The 25938-nt window shown below is 35.5% G+C and overlaps 1 protein-coding gene and 1 pseudogene across 1 annotated transcript in view; both read left to right on the top strand.

Moving 5' to 3' along the window:
* Positions 1 to 25938, top strand: part of CNTNAP2 (contactin associated protein like 2) — a 2649987-nt gene that overhangs the window by 1140901 nt on the left and 1483148 nt on the right. The window lies entirely within an intron of this gene.
* On the top strand, positions 24732 to 24944 carry LOC114039184 (annotated as a pseudogene).

Genomic DNA, 25938 nt, shown 5'->3' with positions numbered 1-25938 from the left:
TGTGTTTTTTAAAGTTCCTTATATTCAGTGTCCACTTCCTTACCAACTATTTTCTCCTTTTCCCTTTCTAATTTGCCTTCTAACTCCAAAAACTATTGAAAAGACTGTCAGAGCTCATGAATGACCTATTAATCACCAAACCCAGCACCTCTCTTGTGGTCCAAATCCTTCTTAACCTTTCTGAATTATTTGACACTCTTGACTGCTTCCTCTAACTAGATACTCTCTCTTTCCTTCATTTTAGAAATGACATTCCCCTGGTTCTCCTATTACTTCTCTAGCCAGTTCTATTCTGTCTCTTTTGACAGCTCCTTATCCTTTTTCTCAACCCTTAATGTGTGTGTCCTTCAGTATTCTGTATTTGATTCTCTTCTTTTTTTTCTTTTTGCCATTCTCTTTTTTGAAAAATCTCATTGCTTCTCATTGCTTCACCTACCATTTTTTTTTGCAGTGACACAGAAATCCATTTCTACAACCTCTCAAAAAATCCACACTAGGTTGTCCAAGTGTCATGTCCCTAAGTTTGCCACCAGCACTTCAGACTCAACGTGTCCAGTTTTACTAAAGACAGAATATACCTGGGTGAGCAATGGCTCAATGAATTTCAAGTATCTTTTGAAGATAGAATTCTAAGCTTTGTATTAAATGTGGTTAAAATCTTTCCCATCAAGATACATTTTAACAATTAGAGATGGGAAATGAAGACAACTGAAGAAAAAATCAGAATGATTCTTGAAAACTATAGGCTACTTTTCAGAGTGAGTAGCTCTAGGATACAACAATATATATCTCTTCTGTGCGGTCTTTTTTGAGATTGCTTTATTCTAGATTTGAATGATCCTAGAAAGAAGTGGCCTTGTTCTCTTTCACCTGGGAGAAATATTTCTGATTTCAGTGGCTACTCTAATATAGGTAGTGGGCATGTTTTATAGCTTCTGAATATGGTTACATAAAATTATGTACTAAGGGGTCCCCAACTGTAATTGAATGTCCAAAGAATACTCTAAATAGCCACACATTGCTTTTGTTCAAAAATAAATCATATTATCTGAAAGCTATAGGTTCAAGTTAAGAGATTTACACTCATTTATCTAAAAAAAGTTTCATGTTTTACGTAAATAGAAAAATCATCTCAAAATTTATTTAGTAACTGGTAGAAATACTACACAAAAGCAATCTGAAGGAACCAAAGATGTTCTTTCCTTTCTGTTTCCTCAAGTCATTCCTTTAATGTCACAAATAACCTTTAGAAACATGTTTTTACAAAATGGTTTAGTTTCTAAGCTTGTTTCCCTGTAACAAAATAATTTAATTATACTGTGAATTTTCATTATCATCAACATTCTATAGATACTCTCTACTCTACCAGAAGAGATAATATGTTTGACTCTGAATGTTTTAAAAGGTAAATCACATTTTTCCCCTTTCTCAAAGGAAACATTCACATACATATATCCAATATGGGTCCTCCAAAAAAAGTATTTACATTTGCTATGGGATATTTTCTAAAGTTTGTAAATAATTATAAGTGAGATTCAAAGTATGCCAGAAGCTAAACAAGGAAGAAAGTTTTTCTTACATATTTTGAGTGTCCAGTTAAATTCTAAGATTTTTTTTAAATTTATTTCCCCTTGAGAGATTGTTTTCTCTGTCTTTGAGTGCAGAAAAGAAGATTAGTGATCTTCCTCCTTAGAATTTTGTAGTGAACAACACTGTGCCTTCCCTAGTGAAGGCAAGGAGAAAATCTTATCTTGACTACTTTAATTGTGGTAGGAAAGAGAAGGGGAAATGAGGAAAGGGAAAATCAAATATGAAAAAGAGAAGCATTTTCCTGTCTTTGCATAAATCCACAGTGAGTAACAAATGCCTGACCTTGTACTTGCAGGTCAGAGAATAGGACTACATGTCTTGTACTTCAGTATCTGCCAGAATAGTGTGTGTGTGTGTGTGTGTGTGTGTGTGTGTGTGTGTGTGTGTGTGAGAGAGAGAGAGAGACAGACAGACAGACAGACAGACAGACAGAAAGAGAGAGACAGAAAAAGAGAGAGAGAGAGAGAGAGAGAGAGAGAGGAGAGAAATTGAAATCCCCATCTGAACAATGCTCATGTTTAACTAAATATCTATCATGATTTCCCCTGTGTTTATCATCTGTTCCTCAAGCAATGACTGACCTGCTGACCTGTTCCTCCACTATGATTTTGTCATCTGAGAAATTAGATGTTTCTCAAGGCTAAAATTGAAAAGTTCATGATTCTGGTTGTGAGGTTTGGTTCCATGCCACCGATTTAGAACCTTTAGGGCTTCTGCTATTTTTGTTTCTGGACTTGTCTGGAATATAATATGAATTACAATTTCAGTGACTTCCAAGCCCATCTGAAATTATACAAATACCTTTACATTAGATTTCTCCCTCAAGTTTAGTTGGAACAAGTGCATTATTATTTTTTTCTTTGCAATATGTACCATGTCTTGTGACTATATAAGCTTCCTTCCCAGTGCACCACTGGCAATCTTCTTATGGTGGAACATAAAAGAATAGAAGTCAGAAGGGAGAAGAGTCAGTCAAAGAATTTTAAAAAGACCATTTATGGCTGGAATACACACATATCCATTTCTCCAAAGCCAAGCACAGGCTATTGATTGTAGCAGCTAGCATTTTAATCATAAACTAAATAAATATTTAGCCAGATTCTTCTTAGGACTAGGTCAGACACCTCAGGAAGTTCCATAAACTCTTTCAAACTTCTGGGTTCTAATAGAATGAAATAATTCAGATAGATATTTTCTCTTGGATGAAATAGATAAAAACTCAAGACTTCATCTAGTAGAAAGTACATGGAGACAATGTTTAGTATAGATGGAAGGAATACATTTGGGTTTTTCTGCAGCTTTTTTTTGTACAGGAGAAAAGATTAAACAAAAGAATCTGAGGTAGGCTCCATTTATGAAATGTTATTGCTATGGTTGGCCTCTGTACTCTCTAGGGAGAGTATATTCTAATGTGGCCACAGAATTATTATCATTACTCTTTCTTTGTCTACCCAGCAGAAATGAACTCTTGGTCTCTAGAGAATGACCATGTGACCAACAGTTGTGAATGGTTTAGTTAGGTGGCATCAAGCTATTCTGATGTCACCTATAATATTCTAGTTTAACCTAGCAGTTACATTTCATATTTTTTATGTGCCAGTGATAGGACTGGACCTCTGATTTCATCAGTATAAGGAACTCCTCAAGGAAGAAACACTATCTACCAATGAAGGTCAGGACTTTCTCTGAAAATAATTATAGATTCATCTAGAAAAGTGATATCAAACATGCAGTGGCATGCCATGCTAGCCTGGGATGTAATGCAGGAAGGTTAAGGGATGCTGGATATTTCTCTTCTTTGATGAATTAAATCTAAGACCAAGGTCCCTGGTAATATTTTGAGGATGTCCTATCAAAAACAATGAAGCAACAGCAAGAATGAATAAGTACTTCTTCTGCTACTTGGTATTATTGCTATGTCAAAATTAAATGGGGTGGAGAAATTTCTGAATGAGACAGTGCTTCTAAATGCATCCATGTTCATAACCCTGGAACACAGATTCTAATGCAGAGTTGAATGGAAACATGGTATAGTGACAAGGGCATAGCATCTGAAGCCAGGAAACTTGGTCTTAGGTGCAGGCTTACTATAGCTATGGGCAAGTCACATGCCTCCTTGAGCTTCATTTTTTCATCCATAAGATGAGGATGATAATACCAGTCCTACCTATCTACCTAATGGGGCTGTTATGAGAAAAACACTCTGTAATCCTTAAGGCACTATATAGAAATGTGACCTATTATTTGTATATCCTATACTTGAGTTAATACAGTTAACCTGGGTGGCCACAACCATCTCTCCTACCCTTTTTTATTTGCACAAGGTAATGCACCAGCACTAAAAAGTCATCCTCTTAGTCCAAATGAGATTATATGTTCATTACTCTCTTGCTGAAGGATGAACCCATGGTTTTCCTGTACAGAAATGATTTAGCAAACCGATCAATAGCAACCAAATGAGCACTGAATTTATACACAGAGAAATTGGTTTCAAGACTCAGCCCTGCTAACTCTAACTATGTGACTGGAGCAAAGTATTTAATATCTCTTAGACTCAAATTGTTTATCTGCACAATGAAGGGTTTGGAATCAATGATTTAAGTCCCTTCCAGCTTTAAACCCTATGATAACCTCTTGGTTGAATTGTATTAAAAATAAAAACAAATATATAATTGAACACATTTTTTTCAAACAATGTACTCAGTCAACACATTTTTTTTCAGTGCATGTTATGTGGAAGACATTGTGAATTATAATGCATCTCTTCTAGTAATTCTGAAAATTTTTGTAACCAGCTAGTTAACTACACATGTAGTTGTTTGCAGCTACATAGTACAATGGAAGAAAGTAGCAGGCCTGGAATCAGGAAGACCTAAATTCAATTCATACCTACTAGTTTCGTGACCCTGTGCTCATTAGTTAACCTCTTTTTGCCTCAGTTTCCTCAACTGTAAAATGGGCAATAACAAAAACACCTACCTCACAGTTTTGAGAATTAAATAAGACAATATTTGCAAAGCACTTAGCACCGTGTTTGTCATATATTAGACACTAAGTAAATACTTATTCTCTTCTCTTTCTTTTTCCCTTCCTCCTTATTTACCTAAGAGTTTAAACATGGAGTCCTGGGAAAAAAATCAATTTGTTCTATAGAAATACTCATGAATATTTAGAAAAATTCTCTATCATATAGGTAGTTAAGGTTATAAAGAGTTAGCTCTCTTATTAGTTTCATACCTAACACAATCTTGAAGATTGGTCTAAATAGAAAGTTTCATCATTACAATCTAATCTCATCTACTTTCTCTATACCTCAGTTCTTCAAATACATAGAGTAGTACCTTACACATAGTGTCTTTCAGTGATTAATGGAATTGATTGAATATCCTTTTCATTGGAATAGGCAACTCTAAATAGCTTTCTAGAACCAACTGATAAATTTTCAGTGTTAACATTTACCCTTAGAAAAAGGCAATCCTACAATTAAGGAGCTGATTTATTAGTTTATTTATTTATTTATTTCATAGACTTAAGAAAATGTTAATAATGCAGATTGAACTTTAAAGTGTGTATGCATGCTTCTTTTTTTTTAAAATTCTGTCTATCCTGGTTGTTAAACATCTATCACCATACCCACCTATTATTTTATAAACATTGCTTGAGTTCTTCAGTTCAGTAGAAGCCTCTGGGAATGAAGCCATCTGTAGAGTGGAAACCTGGTGACAGTAAGATAATAATAATAATAAGCATTTTTATCACACTTTAAGGTTTGCAAAGTGCTTTATATCAATTCTCTCATATGAGCCTCACAATATCCTTGAAAATAGGAAAAATCACCTTTGCCTGAAAGATTCTTCCAAACCCTGTCACTCCTCATTAGTAAGCATTGTACATTGCATAAATTCTTTTAGTGCTGTGGTTGATGTTTTATAGTAAACTACTTACTAATATGGAAAAACTCACTAGTGACCAAAAATATGTTGAAATAAGTGCCACTTTGGATTACATTCCTGGATTTTTCATTAGCACTTTCTCAAATATGTGTTTTAATAGAGATAATAGAATATACAGTGAGGGTTCTTTTCTTTTATTTGAACACTAACATTGTGGTACACTGGGGTTCCACTGAGAATCTTTTATTCAAATATAATTGTCACTGTGTTATTTCCAAATAATTGCTTTTTGCCCTGATTTCATGTAAATCTGTGGAATGATTTATAAATTGCTCATCAAAAAAAAAAAAAACCACACATATATTACCCCTATTTAAGTTTAGTTCCATTACATACCTAGGATCCCCATGGAAATAAAAGTAAATCAATAGAAAATAGCAAGTTTAATTTCTACCAATGTAAAGCTACACATTGTAATGAGGCAATTAGAGACTTTATGATCGTCTCTTGAATATGCAGTACATGTTATCTTATTCATATTGCATGTGATAAGACAGAAATTAAATGTGATGTGTTGTGGGATTTGGAGTGTTCATACAAAAGCCTGAAATTTTCTTTTGCTTAAAAAATAAAACAAAATTACTCTCATGCCCATAAGAAATCCATATGTTAATGTTGATAGTTGGAAACTAAATTTCATCAGTATGAGGGTAGAAAATCTAATTTAATTTCTTCTCTTCCTTGTTGTGGATGATGTTCCATTGTGATTACTACATTCTAGGAAGGTCATTGACAAGGTAGAGAGTGTGAAGAGGAAAGGCAACTGGGTGGGGCAGTAAAAGGCTTTAATATCATTTCTTCACAGTCAAAGGAGCTGAGATAGTTAGCTGGAGGACGAGTTTTGGGGAGGGACATTATACCTGTGTTCTAGTAGGCAAAACACTTTCACATGGATGAAACATTCAATTTTTTTTTTCTTCTTGTGTCCAGAAAGTAGAACTAAAAGGAATAGATACACATTGTAGAGAAGAAGCTTTTGGTTTGTTCTAAGGAAAATCTTCCTAACCATTAGAACTATCCAGAAGTAGAATTGGTTGCCATTAGACAGTGAGTTTTCCCTCAATGAACATCTTCAGGCAAATACTGACAGTATCTTGCCTGGTTTATGGAAAAAGAAATGCTTGTTCAGGTACAGTTTGGCTGAGCTGTCCTCTGTGAAATAAGTTCATATTGATTTCAGCATTACCTACTTCATGTGAGTGAAACACTGGGCCTCTAAAGCAGGGAAGGGGCATTTTCTGGAGCAGAATTAGTCTTCTCCATAGTTATTTTTTTTCTCTTTGTTGATTTTGCTTTTATTCTAGATCACAACAGAATTTCATATCTGCCTGATCTTTTTTTTCCCTGTTGTGACCCCTGCTTGTGTTAGCCAGAATTATAACTTTAATGCTTTTCACCAGGTCTGACCAAGTCTCATTTTTGATGTGACATTGGCTTTATTCCAACCCATCTTGGGTATCTTGCCAACTCAGCTGCTCTTCCCCCAATAATGTATAACACATGAATCTTGTAAAATCATTCATAAGTAGATTTCAAATAGTAACTGGGATGGAGAAAGATAATAGCAAATATAGAGTCTAGAAAGAGTCTGCTGATCAAAAAGATAATGTAAGTATAATTGCTTAGAAACAAAATATTTTATGCCCCTTACTTAGGAAAAAAAATAACTATGTCTCTAATTCAGAGTTGTGGATCCATTGTGATATTTGTTGGACCTTTAAGTTCACTCAAAATAATATTTTAAACTTAAGTTCTCACATGAAGTCAATGCTTTTTATTAAAAACCAGATTAAAATTACTGAAAGTGGCCCACCTTCTCTGGTTCTATGGTTTTGAATACCTCACATAAAAAACTGAAGATTTTGGTGGAAATACTATCCTTATGGTATTCAAATTCATGCTAGCTTTCTTTTCAGAAGAGTTTCTAAGATACAGGTTTGACATAGCAAAGCACATCTAATAATCATTAGAATCTAATGTTTTATTAGAGTAGTACAAGAGTAAAATAACAAATCAATAATCTTCAACATTGAAAAATGCTGGTTAATGGAATGTTTTGGTGAATAGAAAGCATTGTGTATGCATGTATATAGAATATTGTATGTTTGCATATATGTATATAAATATATACATATAGATATATGTGTGTAGGTGTATGTATACATGCATATATTGGGGGCAGCCCTTACTTGTGATATAGGAAAGTCACAGAATATAAGATTTCTTTATCAGTATATATCAAAAGCTACAAATTTCCTTGTAATATATAGTCTTAAAGAATTTACCTAGAGCAAAGTTTAAATAACTTGCCTGTGGTCACATAGCTAACATATTGTCAGAGACAGGATTTGGGCCCAACTCCTCTTGATTCCAAGATTAGCTCCCTATGCGCTATGACCTGCTGCCTCTATGAATATCATGCACATGTAGCAATTATAACAATAACTGATACAGATACGTTAACATTTACAAAGCCCTCTCACTTCTCATTTGGATCTCACCACAACCTACGTTTGTAGGAATTAGTTCAATTTTATAGATGTAGAAATTGGAGATCAGATAAGTTAGAGTGACTTGCCTGGGGAGATCAGGTAATAACTTTAGGTGGCATGATTCAAATTCAGATCTTTCTGACTTTATGTCCCACATTCTAACTACTTTTCTACTACCATACTAAGAATAATTTGATCTTTGATTTTTTTAAGTGATTCAAAGATATTTTTTCTCTATCTTCTAGGATGATTTAGAGATTTGCAAGATCATATAGCCCCAGCCTGCCCCAGACTCATGTTATCCAACTTCAAATGGATCTTCAGCCATATTTTATTCATAACTCAATAGTGGTTCCCTCGCATACACATTTCATACACCATCTGCTGAACTTCTCCTTCTGTTATCCTCCGAGATACCCGGTGGTGAGGAGAGTCAAGCTGGCAGATAGCTATCATCATTCTCTTAGTTTATACACATTTCCATTTATGGCTTCTTAGGGAAAGCTTGCATATTCCTTCCTTAACCAGATATTAAAGGTCTTCTACTCAGATGATCTTTTCATTCTTAAATCTCACACTGACCTTAAAAGAACCCTTTACTCCAAGAATAGAGTCAGACATATAGAATCAGATATATCTCACATTCTCCTAAATATACTTTGTGCATTTCCTATTTCTGTACCTTTGTATATATATATTTACTTGTCCATCCCCAAGTGAAATGGCCTTCTATCCTTGCCATCTCTGCCCATTTAAACCTTCTCTTTCTCCCCCTCTATCTGGATGGCTCTCTATCTGTCTAGAATCAGATAAAGACTGACCTCCATTAAAGTTTTCCTCATCAAATCAGCTCACAGGGATGTCAGACTCATTTCAAATCAAAAGCACAACCCATAGGAATATTCCTTCCTGGAAGTAGCAGAAGGCCTTCTTAAATGAATCTGGAAAAGCTAATTACAACGAATTGATAATGAATACAATATAAATGACTTTTTTTTTATTCTTTCCAAACTCCAGGTCAAGTGGATTGGTATATGTTTTTGATGACTGCAATAAATTTTCCTGTAGTTCAATGGTAGACACATAGGCACAGCTTCCTAAACACATGTTGATTTGAAGTATATCCTAGTACTAAAGAGCACTGGAATGCTTTTTATGAGAAAATGTGGGTATGCATTTTAGCTTTCTCATTTATTCCCCACTAACTTGCTTACATTGTTTAACTATACCTCAAACAATATATTAAAGTACCTACTATGCAAAGTACTATGCTAAGTGCTAAGGATAGAGAGACAAAAACAGACTAACACCTGCTCTTAAAGAGTATACATTCTACTACAACATCTCTCACCATTTGGTGTTGTGCTAAGTTTGAAGTCAGGAAGGCAAGGCTTGGATTAAATCCTACTTCTGAAAATTAATGGCTTTTGTGACACTGGACAACTCATTTAACCTCTATGAACTTCAAAAAAAAAATCCCAGAGCTTATTTACTAAATCATAGATAATTTGCAGCTGTCTTGAGTGGATAATTTCCCCAAATTGGCAGTTATTCCAGTGATGAAATCTGTTTATCAATTTTTATTTTGTGTAAGGAACTCTGATATAATATTGCACTACAGAGTGATAAACAAAACAATCTGTCTTCAAAGATCTTACATTATATGGGAGGATACTGAAAGTAAACAAAAAATATTTAAAGATTAACATAAATTTATTTCAAGAGGAGAGAGTGCTATAACTGAATGAGGTGGAAGAAATTAGGAAAGGCTTTAGTTGGAGCCTAAGCTGTGCTTTGAAGGAAACTGAACTTTCCACTAGGCAAAGATGAAACAAAAATGAATTCTAGACATTAAGACATTGAGCCACTTAGGCAAAAGTACAGAGGCAGAAAGGTAAAATATTGGTGAGGATTGGTGTTCTACCATGCCTCCATCCCCCATTAATTAACAAGTAATTCTAATGTGTGATGTTTAAAAAGTTTGAAAGACATAGTTTCTGGACAATTTGTTAATTTTATTAGTAAGGCTAGCATGTTATTAATAAAAGAGGTCAGTGGCACTCTCAAATGCCAAAAACAATCATGGTGGCAGGCTTACAACTTATAAAAAAGACCTTGGAAGAGGATATTCCTGAGGGTGGCAATCAACTTTGTTTGGTTAACAATCAATGTGAGAATGAATATTATAATGAGACTCTGGACCTATTAAAATGAACTTTGATTATGTCATTTACTTCTAAATTACCCTAGGCCTTGGGCAATCTAATCAAAGAATTTACCTGTGTAGAACCCAATGGGATTAAATTCCTTGTAAAGTTGGGTGAGGTCTGTAGAGTTAATTTAATGGCCTTTAAGAGACTAAACTTTAAAATGAGGACTATCTACAAGAGGGAAACCCTGGATCTCCCTATATCATTGGTTATTATTAATCATTTTTCTCAAAGCCTTGGTAGAATAATTCTACATGATTGTGTACATATTCTTGAAGCGTGAATCTCTTTGTGTCAAGAAGAGAAAAAAAAACATATAAGCTAACCAAACAAAATAATCAGATACAATGGGAAACAGAAACCACTGAGGAATTTCCACAGATCCTCACTGCAGAGGGTTCCAGCCAACAGTAGAAGATTTCGTTTCAGTAGTTAAGTACTCCAATTTGAGTCAAGTGGGAAGAAATTTTTCCCTTCCTCTTTTTCATCCCTTCCAGTAACCAAAAATGTTATCTGAGAGATGGGGTTAATAGGAGACAAGGCACAGAGCCAAGTGTGATGAGTTTCATCAAGGACAAACATAGGTATAAATAGATACAAGTAGATAGCCACCCAAATGAGGCAGAAGCTTCAGGATCATGATTCCCAAGATGAAGTCAATGTTCATTATTAATTCCTGAAAAAAATGTTGAACTTTGGGACCCATCAGAGAATTACAACTAATGGAAACATGGTAAGTTCTCCAGAAGCGAGAAAAAGACAAATTCAGTGCCAGAACTTGTGAAACACCCTTTGTTATTTGTGTTCCCTATGGATGTGCTTCACTACCTTTTTACCTTAAGGATGTGCCCACCTTCCTAAGGGACCTTATATCCGCAATGGGAGAATACTTTAATGACCTTCTATATTAGTGTTAATACAGTAAAATAAATATTAGCTATTGATTATTTTTTTTTTGCTATCAACAGCCAACTCTATGCCTTACACATTTTCCAAAGGTTCTTCAGTTTATTTTTATGTCCAAAATAACATATCACCAATATTGTAGCTATGGCACCATCCTCCATCTTAAGGACACATGATTTCAGTGATGATCTGTGGGATCATTATATTGTAGGTCCTAATCCTTTCATAGACCTTTTCAGATGCCTGTTTAATTTCACCCTAAGGGTGACTGGAGTTACAGCAAAAGGAATAACTCTTGAAATGTATTGCATTTTCCATAATCCATTAATGGAATCTTAGTGACTGTCCATCTGTCATAAGTCATACATTTAAATATGCTCTGTAAATAAACCTCACTCAAGCTTTTAACATATATTGCTGCAGAGAGATAGTTTTTCAATCCTGTCCAGCACATATCCCTAGGTTATCTGACTCCTGAGAGATCTTAACTACCTTTCCCATGTACATTAAGCCTTATTTCTGTTAGGGGGTACTAAAGTGGCATTAAAGTCAATGTTATAGCTATAGCCTCCATCAGTATTTAATCCATAAACCTTGCTTCAATATGACAGGACAGGGGGAACACATGAGCCATTTGAAGTATGTGCCTTAAAATCTTAGCTTCCTTCCTTCAAAATATAGCTCAGCTTCCAACTCTTGCCACATGCTTTTCCAGGCCCATTTAGTTGTACATATTTTCTCTGTCTGAAAATAATTTTGTATGATTTTTAATTATTTTATTCATATTTGCTATTTTCTCATCCATGCATGTTTGCTCTGCCTTTCTCCTTCTAACCCCCAAGTAAAACGTAAGTCCTTTGAAGGAAAGGACTGTTTGATTGTTATCTTCTTATATCTAGCATTAAGTAGAGTGTCATGCACATAGGACAAACTTAATAAATATTTGCTGAATTAAATTCCTACATCCCTTTGGATATTCATTTCTGTGCTGGGGTAGATAGCTTGAAGCTATTTAAATAAGCTCAGTTAAAGAACTATAAAATGGCTTAATTAACAGTCTCATGCTTCAAGAATAGTGGTTTAATAAAAAAGCAGAAACAGTTCCTGGGCTAATTTGTTAAAAATCAGGTGATAGCTTATTAAAATATTTGTGCATTTAATTTTGAAAATTAGCAGCTGAATAGTTTTCAAATATTTTCTGAAGATTTCAATTATACTCGATGTTTCATATTGAGAGCAGAAGTGTTTTCTTTCATTTTTATGAGGGTTTTTTTAACTTTTTTATTCCTTAATTGCTTCAGTCCAAAACTTTGTACACATTTTTTGAAGTTCAACATATTTTCATTTTTAAGGCCTATCAGTTTTTCTTATATTAACAATAATTTTTGTCATATCATACATGCAAAGTAATAAGCTCTTAGCTTTTATATGTCATAGGGTGTTTGATTATTTATTCAGATATGCAAATGATTTCACTGGGTAAATTCACAAAATCATATAGCTATAAGCCTGGAAATGACCTTAAATATCATTTAAAATAAAGGACAAGTTAAATAACTGAAAGGATATTCAGTAATCATTACTTGAGCAAGCCAACAAAATAAAAATGACAGTACTACAAAATTTGATTTATATATTTAATGTTCTACCAACCCAAATTATTTTATAGAAGTAGATCAAATAGTAACAAATTCATTTGCAGGAATAGAATATATAGAATAAAAGGATAAATAATAAAAAATATGAATAAAGCATGCACATTTCCATATTCTAAATTGTAGTGTAAAGAAGCAATCATCAAAAACATTTAGAATTGTTTAAACAGATAGTAAGATTGCAATGAACATTTCTTGAAGCCCCACTAACCATAAACTTTTCAGAATAGTCCAGTCCCTTCCAATCTCTCCTTTTTTTCTGACTACTTACAACATCTGTAGTCTACTTGTATTATTTAATTGTTTCATGTATCTTTATCCTAAATTTCAACAAATGTTCCTTGGACAGAGGTTTTGCCTCATGATTCTCTTGTGTGTGCTGAAGTTCCTAGCTCATATAAGTCTTTCCAGGTTTTTTTTTGAGAACATCCTGCTCGTCATTTCTTATAGCACAATAGTATGCCATCATAATCACACACCACAATTTGTTCTGCTATTCCCCAATTGATAAGCATCCCCTCAATTTCCAATTCTTGGCCACCAGAAAAGAATTGCTATAAATATGTTTGTACATCTAGGTCCTTTTCCTTTCTGATTTTTATCTCTTTTGGGATACAGACCTAGTAGTGGTATTGCTAGCCCAAAAGTTATGCATGGTTTTATAGCCCTTTGGGCATAGTTCCAAATTGCTTTCCAGAATTGTTGAATCAGTTCACAACTCCACTAATAGTGCATTAATGTCTCATCCCCCCCCACATCCCCTCCAATATTTGCCATTTTCCTCTTACATCTTATTAACCAATCTAATAGTTATGAGGTAATACCTCAGAATTGTTTTAATTTGAATTTCTCCAATCAATAATGTTAGAACATTTTTTTCGTGTGGCTATAGATAGCTTTGATTACTTCATCTGAAAACTGTTCATATCTTTTGATCATTTACCTTATTTTTATAAATATGACTTAGTTCTCTATATGTTTTAGAAATGAGGCCTTTATCAGAGAAAATTGCTTCAGTTTTTTTTACAGTTACTTTTGCGAACTATATTTCCCTCCATCCTATGCCCCTCTTTATCATATTCTTTGTCTCCTTTCTCCTTGCCTCTCCTCAAAAGTGGTTTGCTTCAGGGCAGCTAAGTGGCACAGTGGCTAGAGCACCAGCCCTAAAGTGAGGAGTACTTTATTTCAAATCCGGCCTCAGACCAAACACTTGACACTTACTAGTTGTGTGGCCCTGGGCAAGTCACTTAACCCTAATTGCCTAAAAAACAAAAAACAAACAAACAAAAAAAGTGGTGTGCTTCTGACTACCACCTCCCCCAATCTGCCCTCCTTTCTATTCCACCCCTCTTTTCCCCTTCCACTCCAACTTTCCTATAGGGTAATATAGATCTGTGTACCCAACTGAGTATGTATGTTATTCCCTTTTTGAGCCAATTCTGATGAGAAAAAGGTCCACTCACTCCCCCTGACCTCCCTCCTGTTCCCCTCCACTTCTTGCCTTTTATATGAGTTATTTTACCCCATTCTATATAACCCTTTCCCTTTTCCCCCATATATCCCTCTTTCTAACCCCTTAATTTTATTTTTTTTAGATATTATTCCTTCATATTCAACTAACACCTGTACCCTCTGTCTATATAAACTCCTTCTAAATTGTCTTAATAATGAGAAAGTTCTTATGGGCTACAAGCCTCATCTTCCCATGTAGAAATGTAAACAGTTTAACCTTATTAAGTCCCTTGTGATTTACCTTTTCTATTTACCTTTTTATGCTTTTCGTTAGTCTTGTATTCAAAAGTCAAATTTTCTTCTCTGGTCTTTTATTTTTTATTAGATTTGGAATCAGGATTTTATTATAGCTTAGCTGTTATGTAATAGTTTACTCAGACTGATGGGGAGATATTCTTCCATGTCAACAGAATTTGTATGTGTGCAGTGAGATTTCCTTGTAATTCTTTCTTTTTTTTTAATGGTAATTTTTATTTATTTTTTTTGTTTTCAACATTTACTTGCCCAAGATTTTGAGTTCCAAATTTTCACCCCATCTTGCCCTTCCCCCACCCCAAGATGGCATGCATTCTAAATACCCCTTCCCCTAGTCTGCCTTCCCCTAGTCTGCCTTTCCTTCTATCTCTCCCCTCCCCTTCCCCTTCAATTATCCTGTAGGGCAGGATGGATTTCTGTACCCCATTTCCTGAATTTCTTATTTCCCAGTTGCATGTGAAAACTTTTTTTTAAACATGTGTTTTTAAAATGTTGGGTTCCAGATTTTCTCCCTTCCTCCCTCCCCACCCATGTATATAAGTTATATACATGTAGTTATGCAAAATACTTCCATAGTAGCTATGCTGTGAAAAACTAACTCTATTTCCCTTAATCCTATCCCACCCACCCATTTATTCTATTTTTTCCTTTGACCCTGTCTCTCCTCAGAAGTATTTGCTTCTGATTACTCCCTTTCCCAATCTGCCCTCCTCTCTATCATTCCCCTACTCTCTTCTCCCCTTCCCCCCCGCCATTTTCCTGTAGGGTAAGACAGATTTCTACAACCAATTGAGTATGTATGTTATTCCCTCCTTAAGTCAAATCCTATAAGATTCACTCATTCCCTCTCACCTTCCCCCATTTCCCCTCCACTGTAAGAGCCTTTTCTTTTCTGTTTTTTTATTTTGTGGGATAATTTGCCCTGTTCTACCTCTTCCTTTCTCCTTCTGCTAGTATATTCCTCTCTCACCCCTTAATTTTATTATTCAGATATGACCCCTTCACTTTCAACTCACCCTGTGCCCTCTGTCTATCTATCTATATCTACATACACGTACATATAAGTTTTTCCCGTCCAACCACCCTAATACTGACAAAGGACTCATGAGTTACAAATATTATCTTTCCATGCAGGAATGTAAACAGTTCAACCTTAGTAAGTATCTTATGATTTTCTCTTTTCTGTTTACCTCTTCATGTTCCACTCGAGTCTTGTATTTCAAAATCAAATTTTCTATTCAACTCCGGTCTTTTCATCAAGAATGCTTGAAAGTCCTCTATTTCACTGAATGACCATTTTTTACCCTGCAGGATTATAATCAATTTTGCTGGTAGGTGATTCTTGGTTGTAGTCCTATCTCTTTTGCTTACCAGAATATTATATTCCATGCCTTGAGGTTCCTTAATGTAGAAGCAGGTAAATCTTGTGTTATCCTGATTGTGTTTCTACAATACTTGAATTGTTTCTTTCTGGCTGCTTGTAATATTTTCTCCTTGACCTAGGAACTCTGGAATTTGGCTACAATATTCCTAGGAGTTTACTTTTGGGGATTTCTTTCAGGAGGAGATTGGTGGATTATTTCAATTTCTATTTTGCCCTCTAGTTCTAAAATATCAGGGCAGTTTTCCTTGATAATTTCTTGAAAGATGATGTCTAGGCTCCTTTTTTGATTGCGGCTTTCAGATAGTCCAATAATTTTTTTAAATTCTCTCTCCTGGATCTATTTTCCAGGTCAGTTGTTTTTCTAATGAGATATTTCACATTGTTTTCTAATTTTTCATTCTTTTGGATACAGTGTCTTGATTTCTCATAAAGTCACTAGCTTCCAATTGCTCTATTCTAATTTTTAAGGAAGTATTTTCTTCAGTAATCTTTTGGACTTCCTTTTCCATTTGGCCAATTCTGCTTTTTAAACCATTCTTCTCCTCATTGGCTTTTTGGACCTCTTTTGCCATTTGGGTTAGTCTATTTTTTAAGATGTTACTTTCTTCAGTATTTTTTTGGGTCTCCTTTGTCAAGCTGTTGACTTGTTTTTCATGATTTTCTTGCATCACTCTCAGTTTTTCCTCTACTTCTCTTACTTACTTCTCAAAATCCCTTTTGAGCTCTTCCAGGTCCTGGGACTGATTCATATTTTTCTTGGAAGCTTTTGATGTAAGAACTTTGACTTTGTTGTCCCCTTCTGGTTGTATGTTTTGATCTTCTTTGTCACCAAAGTAAGATAATATAGTCTGACTCTTTTTGCGCTGCTTACTCATGATCGCAGCCAATTACTTGAGTTTTAAACTCTTTGTTAAGGTAAAAGTCTGCTTCCAATGTGAAGAGTGTACTGTCCTAATCTTTGGGGGTTTGTACAGCTGTTTTTAGAGGTACTTCTAGGGATCTGTAAATTTTCAGATCTTCCAAGATGGTATGATAAGAGGCGAGGTGTTTCCTCTCCACCACCACAACAAGCTTCACCACACCAGCATACCTCCTCGCCCCAGGACTGCCTCTCAGAACTGTGACCCAGATCCAAGCACTGGTAAAGCAAGAGATTCCTGCCTCAGCACTGGCAAAGAGATCCCTGCAATCCCCCTCTGATCAGCCACTCAATTCCCCCTCAGTCTGTGGGCCCAAAGCTCAGGAAAAAGCCGTGGCCCCACTTGAGACTTGCGGCTGAGACCTAGCTCCTCTCTCATCGCAGTCACAGACTTTTCCCACTGACCTTCTAAGTCGTCTTTGGCATTCAGGGGTTGAGAAGTCTGGAAACCACCACAGCTGCCCATGATTCAGTCCTATGAGGCTTGCTTCAGGGTCACTGCGGCCTGCACAGCCCAACTGTGCGCCTCTCTCCACCCTGCGCGATATACCTTTCTGATTGACCATCCAGGTTATCTTGGTCTGGAAATTTGTTTCACCCTGTCTTTTTGTGGGTTCTGCTGCTTTAGAATTTGTTTAGAGCCATTTTTGAGGTATTTAGAGGGCTCTGGGAGAGAGCTCAAGACAGTCACTGCTTTCCCTCTGCCATCTTTGCCCCCCCCGCCCCTATTTCTCAGCTTTGGTCTTTTCATCAAGAATGCTTCAATGTCCTCTATTTCATTGAATATCCATTTTCCCCCAAAAGTTTTGTTGGGTAGGTGATTCTTGCTTATAATCTTATCTCCTTTGGCCTCCAGAATATAATATTTCAAGCTCTCAGATCCTTTAATGTCAACACTGCTAAATCCTGGATTGTCCTGACTGTGGCTCCACAATATTTGAATTGTTCCTTTCTGGCTGCTTGCAATATTTTCTCCTTGACCTGTGAGCTCTGGAATTTTTCTATAATATTCCTAGGGTTTTCATTTTGGGATCTCTTTCAGAAGGTGATCAGTGGATTCTTTCAATTTGTATTTGACCCAACTACTAAGTTTCTATAAGCATGTGCCCATTATTTTCCATAGACTCTTCTTGCTTTGAATTGTCTGGATCTCTGCCATAAGATTGAAGCTTTTCAAGGGAACACAAGGGGCCAAAGAAAAGTCACAAATGGATATTTTCCCAGGAAAAGATAGAGATGTATCAAGGCCAAAATTTATATTGGTCACTAAGAAAAAGATCCAGAAGCCAGGAACTGTGACAAATCCTCCCATCCAGAATGTTAGTAACAGGTGAATAAGACTATAGAGTAGACAAGCAAACAGGGCCTGCTCAATCCATTTTAAAACACAGAGGAAAACAGTATCATGATGCTTATGCAAAGTGTCAGTGCTGAAAACATAGGCTGGAGATGGGACTAAACAGATGAAAATTCCAAGCACAATAAGGAAATATTGTGATTTAAGACAGTATCAAAATCAAATAGAAATGGGAAACACTAAACCTGATGTAAAGATCCCTGGGGGCCACATGTTGACTTAGAAAAACATGTATTAACATAAACATTAACATTATCTATGTTTTAAAATTAAAATATTTTCCAATTATGTTTTCATCTAATTTAGGCTTCACTCAGGAGTGTTGTAGGCAGGAAAGGATAAGAGAAAAAAGACAGGAATATTTAAGAGTATGGCTAAAGTTGTGAGAAGAATAGTTGCAAATAAAATAAACTTCAACTTTTAGGGGCATACAAAGAAAAACAAAAGTCAAATAGTTCTTATCTTCAAGGAGTTTATATTCTTTTGGACAACACAACCTATACATATATAACTGCATGTGACCTATTCATCAGATTGTTTTTGTGGTTAGGTATTACCATCTGAAGGGATCAAGAAATTGTATAGGAAATATCATTTGAGCTGAACTTTGCAGCAAAATAGGGTTTTAAGAGGCCTCATGAGATTGATTTAGTCACTCTAACTTGCATGCAAAATTCCTTTATTAATTCATGTATGTTAAAAAAAAAAGGCAAGAGAAATCACATCCCTTTGAAAAATTTTCACAATTTATTTGTGGTTTTTGTTTTATAGTTCAAGGATATTCAATACTTCCTCTTTTGACACAGCACACCACCCTTCTATAATTTAATAAATAGTGTGTGTTTCTTTAGCTAAAGAAAACATCCTTCTATGGCCAAGGTGATGAGACTTTCTGATTTAGCGAGGCTGCTTTTCAGAACAGAGGTACGTGATTTTTACCATGACTTCAAGCCTTTCCAGTTTGGTATAAGACAGCAGATCTTGTACACAGCCATCACAGATTTTGAGAATCTGAGGTCACCTACAACCCATGATGAAATATAGCAATAGTACTTGTGTCTTGTTACATATAATTTTTCAAAGAAATACGAAAATATTTTTAAGTTTCATAATTACTATTTTGCCATATTTCGCCATAATTTCATTAAATACTTCTTAAAGAGCTAGAACTAACTGTATTTTTTCATAACTATGTTCAGTTGAGATCAAACAAGATTAATGTGACAAGATGTTCTATATGAAGAAAGATGAATCTGGATTCTAACTTACTGCCTCTAAAATGCTTGCTCTAATTATTGTTATATCTGCCTTGCTAGAATCTCAACCCTTCCTTCTTTTCTTTTCTGTTCTCTCAATTTGCTTCATTTCCTACTCATTCTCTGTTCATTCACAAGCTTAAACTATTTTATATCTATATTTTCTTAAGTTTTTCATGTTTGATCTCAAATGCTTCCCAGATTGGTCTTTCCCTCTCTGGCCATGTCCATTTGACAACTTGCCATTCTTAGTTTGAGACCTTGATACCAGTATTTCTAATTTTATTGAGTCATAGATTCAAGATTCAGCAGGTACAACCTGTTCTAACCTGTCATAGAATTTTGTATTTGTCAAGTGATCACTTTAGAAAATGTGATTTGAAGCCTGTTTATTTTTATAGTTTTCAATTGACTTAATGTTGACTATTTTCACCATTCAAATAATTATTATTATTATTAAATTCAACAAACACTTATTAAGTACCTGCTATATATAAGGTACAGTGTTAGATGATATTACTACCAAGAGAAAAATTGAAATAAGTACTGCCCTAAACAAATTTCTGTTCTTCTGAGGGATCATACAAAATTAAGAAGAAAAGCAAATGTAAAGCAATTTGAAGATAGGGAATGAATAAAGGTATCCAAGAAGGTTTCTTCTAGGAAGTAGCATCTATATTGGACCTTGTACAAAGGTAAAGATTCTAATAAGCAGATGTGAGAAGGGAAATTTTTCTGAATATGTAGGATGACTTGTCTAATGGCACAAAAGTAGGAAAAGTAGTATTAAGTCAAGTAACAGAAAGTATGACAGTTTGGTTAAAACATGGAAGGCATAGAAAAGAGTAATGCAGAACACAACAACAAATATTTTTGTAGTATTTAGGATTTTCCAGTCACTGTTTTCCTAAGAACTTTATAATTATTATTTCCTTTGGCCTTCACAACAACACAGGAAAGTAGATGCCATAATTATCCTGATATTGCAAAGGAGGAAACTTAGGCCAAAGAAAATAAAGATTAAGGGACTTAAGTCATACTTCTAACAAGTGTTTGAGGCCAGATGTGAACCAAAATCTTCCTGATTTCAGGCCCAGCACTCTAGGTACTGTATCACCTAGCTACTCCAAATGGATTGGCACCAGATTGGAAAATTCTTTAAACCTCAAGCAGCCATGAAATTTAACATTAAAAGGCTTATATGGCTTTTACAAAACTGATTTTTGTTCTTGACTTTATTCCTTTCTTGTAGGAACACATTTTATTGTATTTGAAAAATATGAACCACAAATAATCTCTTCTGGTTAACATGTAAGCAGTTGTAACAGAAAAAGTACAAGAGAAATGCCTGCTCCCTGCTGTCTCTCTTCTACCTTGCAAAAACCATTGTGAGCAATTCCTAAGGGAAACAAGTAGTGCTTGTATGGGAGTTTTATTTATTTTCAAGTCATTATAGTTCTATTTCTAGCTGTTTTATTCAGGACAAGTCATTCAACACCCCTGTACTCAAATTTCCTGGTAATTGTAATGCTAATACTTACCCCCCCATTCCATAGGAAAATATATAGAATGATAAAAACAAAATGGTACATGTGAAATATCTTTACATTCTTAGGTAGAAAAAAAATGATGTTATCTTAGTACATATTAAACAGAGATAACAAATCCTAGGTGGAAATGAAACAGGACCTAGAAAAAAATTGTGGGCAGCAGAGGAATGGTAGCTTCTGTTCATATAGAGCTAAAACATTGAAGATTTAGGCTAATTCATTGGTTAAGTCATAAACAAAATGAAACACATCTTGACTTTTTTAAAATTAAATTGACTTATAGGTTGACCAAATTTACTAATAGAGTGGGTTATGTTTACTATTGGTGATGATCTCACTGGTTATGAGGATCTGCTTAATCTGACTAGTTAATAATTAGCAAGTTAACACTCTCTGCTCCAGGGAAGTATTTCAAGGTTTAGTGGAATAAACATTGCTGTTAGTATTAGAAATTTTTCATTTCTGTTTCATAAGCATTTATTAAATTCCTAAGGCAATTCAGCACCATGCCTCCAAGTGAGTATTTCCCCAGATATATCCCCAAGTTCAACTCCCCTTTGTGTTTTGTTTTCCCTTATTAGACTGTAAGCTCCTTGAGGGCAAGGATAATCTTTTTGCTTTTATTTGTATCCATTATGCTTAGCACAGTGTCAGATACGTAATTCAGTCTTCATAAATTCTTATTGCTTTGTTTTACCTATGCAGGTGCTAGGGGTTTGTACTAAGTTTAGATAATACATGATCTTTTCCCATATTTATAAAATGCATACTATGAGCTGGGCAAAGCACAAAGCACTGGGATTACAAAAAAAGGCAAAATTTAGTCCTTCCTAAAACTACTATGCACATAAAAAACATATACAGAGTAAATTGGAGATAAGCAACAGAGGGAAGACACTGATATTAAGGAGAATCAGGAAAGGTTTATTGTGGAAAGTGAATTTTCACCTGGGATTTGGAGGAAGCCAGGAAATGAGGAGGGGGAAAATTTCAAGGATTGGAAATGCAGGAGGCTGGAGGTAGAGTGCCTTGTACAAGGAATAGTGAGAAGGCTAGTGTCAATGGATTGCTGAATATGTAAGGTATTAGAAAACTAGAAGGGTAGGCAGGGGCCAGATTATAAAAGTCATTGAAAAAAAAATCTAGTATAAAACTATATACTTGTTTTTTTTAATCCCTATAAACACTTATATGACTATTTGATCTATGTACCATTTTTAGGGAATAGGAAAGATTTGTAAATCATTTCACACAACTTTACTACATTTACTACAGCTTTACAGTCATATAAATGAATAAGAGATCAAAAGAACACAATACTGCTGTATTTGTTTATTAATTTAAAATAATCCCTTGACTTGGTAGGGCAAAATGCAGTCTTGAAGTCTCTCTTCAGACAAGGTATACCACATAAAGAATTATTTTTCTGTTTTCTTTTTCAAGTAGACCTGTGATTTTATTTATAGAGAGGACTCCCAGTGAGGGAACATCTACCAAGTAGATCACTACCTGCTCAGTAACTCACAAAGTTTTAGAGAGCTGCCTATTTCCTAGAAGTACATTCAAAAGTAGATTTGTCTATGAATTTAGCTATATTAAGTGATTAATGGATTATTGTCATCAAATGAGGCATAATACATGAAGATGCATTTTCACCTCTGTCATGGGATTTGTCCTATGTGGAGTGCAAATGTAAGAAAATGTCCCTATTTAGAGTAAGGTTCTCCATTTTCCTTTTCATATGCACTATCACACTAACTACAAGAAGGCCATAGGGCTAAAAATCCCTCTTAATATAATACACAGAATTGCAAAAGAGATTGACCTAATCATCCTTATTAAAAGAAATAATAATAATAAAGTAAATGAACATTTTATTCTGCTATTACTATGATATGTATCCTAATGGATGGACTCTTCAATTAATCAATAAACACATTGGTTGAAGACAGAAGCTACTAATGGATGTAAAGGTAGGAATAGAATAAAGTAGTAGGAGGAAACTGGACTGAATCCTATTGGGGAAATACATAGGATCATAGATTTAGAATAGGAAGGAACAGTAGAAACCACCTAGTCCAGTAATTTTGAACTAAAATAGATCCCTCTGCCAAAGTATAAATAAACTACATCACAGCAGAAAAGTATGAGAAAAGTTAGGTAAGTTCTGGGAACCATGATGGCAGAATAAGCAATAATTCACTGTAATTCTCCCATATTCATGACCAAGCAGTCATAAAATAGTACCCCAAAACAAATCCTGGAAAAGCAGAACCAGAAAACAGATAGAGTGAAACCATCTTTTAGCCCTAGAAACTTGGAAGATCAGCAATAACAGTCTGTCTCGTTCAGGTAAAAGGGGACTGCAGTCCAGGACAGGAAGTCCCTGCAAGATAGCAGCAAGCCAGGGATGGAGTCAAAATGTCAGAGTGAAAACAGTGACTTCCTTGAGCTCTCCCCCAAATCCTTCCTAATACCTGTAAAAATGTCTCTAAACAAATTCTAGAGCAGCAGAACCCACAAAAAGACACAGTGAAACAAATTTCCAGCCCAAGACAACCTGGATGGTTGATTAGAAAACTCTATTGTGCTGGGCTGGGAGAGGAACACACGCAAAGATCAGGCCTCAAGAAACCTGAAGCAGGCATCAGGGGACTGAATCACAGTAGCTGTGGCATTTTCTAGACTTCTCAACCCACAAATGCCAAAGACAACTTAGAAGGACAATAGGAAAAGTCTATGACTGCAGTGAGAGAGAAGCTCAGTGCCAGTCCCAGTCCTGGTACAGCACTGGGCAGCTTCTTCTGTAGCTCTTGATGCTGATCAGAGGAGGATTGCAGGGATCTCTTTGCTGGTGCTGAAGCAGTATTCTCTTGCTTTGCTTGTGCTTAGATCTGGGTCACAGTTCTAGGTGATGGTCATGGGGCAAGAAGGAGTGCTGGTGTGGTGGAGCTTGTAGTGGCGGTGAACAGGGAATCCTTCTCACAGTTTCAAGGCAAAAAAGAGAGTTTATGGTCACTCATGGACCAGAGGAAAGACCAGGAAGGCAGTAAACACCTGGCCCTTGATCATACCACCTTAGAAGAACTGAAAACTTACAGGTCCCTAGAGGTATCTCTGAAAACAGCTGCACAAAACCCCCAAAGCTTGGGACAGTACATTCTCCATACTGGAAGCAGACCCCTACCTTAACAAAGAGTTTAAAACTCAAGTAATTGGCAGGGATCATGAGCAAATGATGCAAAAAAGTCAGACCATAGAATCTTTCTTTGGTGACAAAGAAGATCAAAACATACAACCAGAAGAAAACAACAAAATCAAAGCTCCTACATCCAAAACCTCCAAGAAAAATATGAATTGGTCACAGGACATGGAAGAGCTCAGAAATGATTTTGAGAAGCAAGTAAGAGAAGTAGAGGAAAAACTAGGAGGAGAAATGAGAGCCATGCAAGAAAATCATGAACAACAAGTCAACAGCTTCCTAAAGGAGACCCAAAAAATACTGAAGAAAATAATACCTTAAAAATAGACTAACCCAAAAGGCAAAAGAGGTCCAAAAAGCCAATAAGGAGAAAAATGATTTAAAAAGCAGAATTGGCCAAATGGAAAAGGAAGTCTAAAAGCTCAATGAAAAAAATACTTCCTTCAGTGCAGGCTCAGTGAGCACGGCAGCGGCAGTGGCGACAGTCATCATGTAGGAAAAGAAGCAGCCGGTGGACCTCGGGCTCCTGGAGGAGGATGATGAGTTCAAGGAGTTCCTGGCTGAAGACTGGGCCAGTTTAGATGAAGACAAGGATGCACATGTTTGGGAAGATAATTGAGATGATGACAACATCAAGGACACCTTCTCCAATCAGTTATGAGCTGAACTGGAGAAGCATGGGTACAAGATGGAGACCTCATAACAGTGCCTGGTGCCAGGGGAGATGGAGGAATGTTGAATCGAGCTGTGGCCAGCATGCAGAAGAGAGGGAGAGATGGAGGGAGAGGACCCCAGCCTGGGATGGCCAATGACAATAAATGGTTTGAATTAAAAAAAATACTTCCTTAAAAATTAGAATGGAACAATTGGAAGCTAGTGACTTTATGAGAAATCAAGATATTGTAAAACAAAACCAAAAGAATGAAAAAATAGAAGACAATGTGAAATATCTCATTGGAAAAACAACTGACCTGGAAAATAGGTTCAGGAGACATAATTTAAAAATTATTGGACTATCTGAAAGCAATGATCACAAAAAAAAATCCTAAACATTATCTTTCAACAAATTTTCAAGGAAAATTGCCCTGATATTTGAGAACCAGAAGGCAAAATAGACGTTGAAAGAATCCACCAATACCTCCTGAAAGAGATCACCAAAGGCAAACTCCTAGGGATATTGTAGCCAAATTCCAGAGTTCCCAGGTCAAGGAGAAAATATTGCAAGCAGCCAGAAACAATTCCAGTACTGTGGAAACACAATCATGATAATACAAGATTTAGCAGCTTCTACATTAAGGAATTGGAGGACATGGAATATAATATTCCAGAGGGCAAAGGAGTTAGGATTACAGCCAAGAATCACCTACCCAGCAAAAGTGAGTATAATTCTTCAAGGGAAAAAAAATGATATTCAGTGAAATAGAAGACTTTTAAGCATCCCTGATGAAAAGACCAGAGCTGAATAGAAAAATTAACTCAAATACAAGGCTCAAGAGAAGCATGAGGAGGTAAACAGGAAAGAGAAATCATAAGTGACTTATTAAGGTTGAATTGTTTACATTCCTGCATTGAAAGATGATATTTGTAACTCATGAGACCTTTGTCAGTATTACAGTAGTTGAAGGGAAAAAATTATATGGATAGATAGACAGATAGATAGATAGATAGATAGATAGATAGATAGATAGATAGATAGA

Source organism: Vombatus ursinus, unplaced genomic scaffold, assembly GCF_900497805.2.
Source record: "Vombatus ursinus unplaced genomic scaffold, bare-nosed wombat genome assembly UNPS02011649.1, whole genome shotgun sequence".
NCBI lineage: Eukaryota > Metazoa > Chordata > Mammalia > Diprotodontia > Vombatidae > Vombatus > Vombatus ursinus.
Note: the sequence above shows the minus strand (reverse complement) of the source record. Positions and strands in the feature narration are given on the sequence as shown.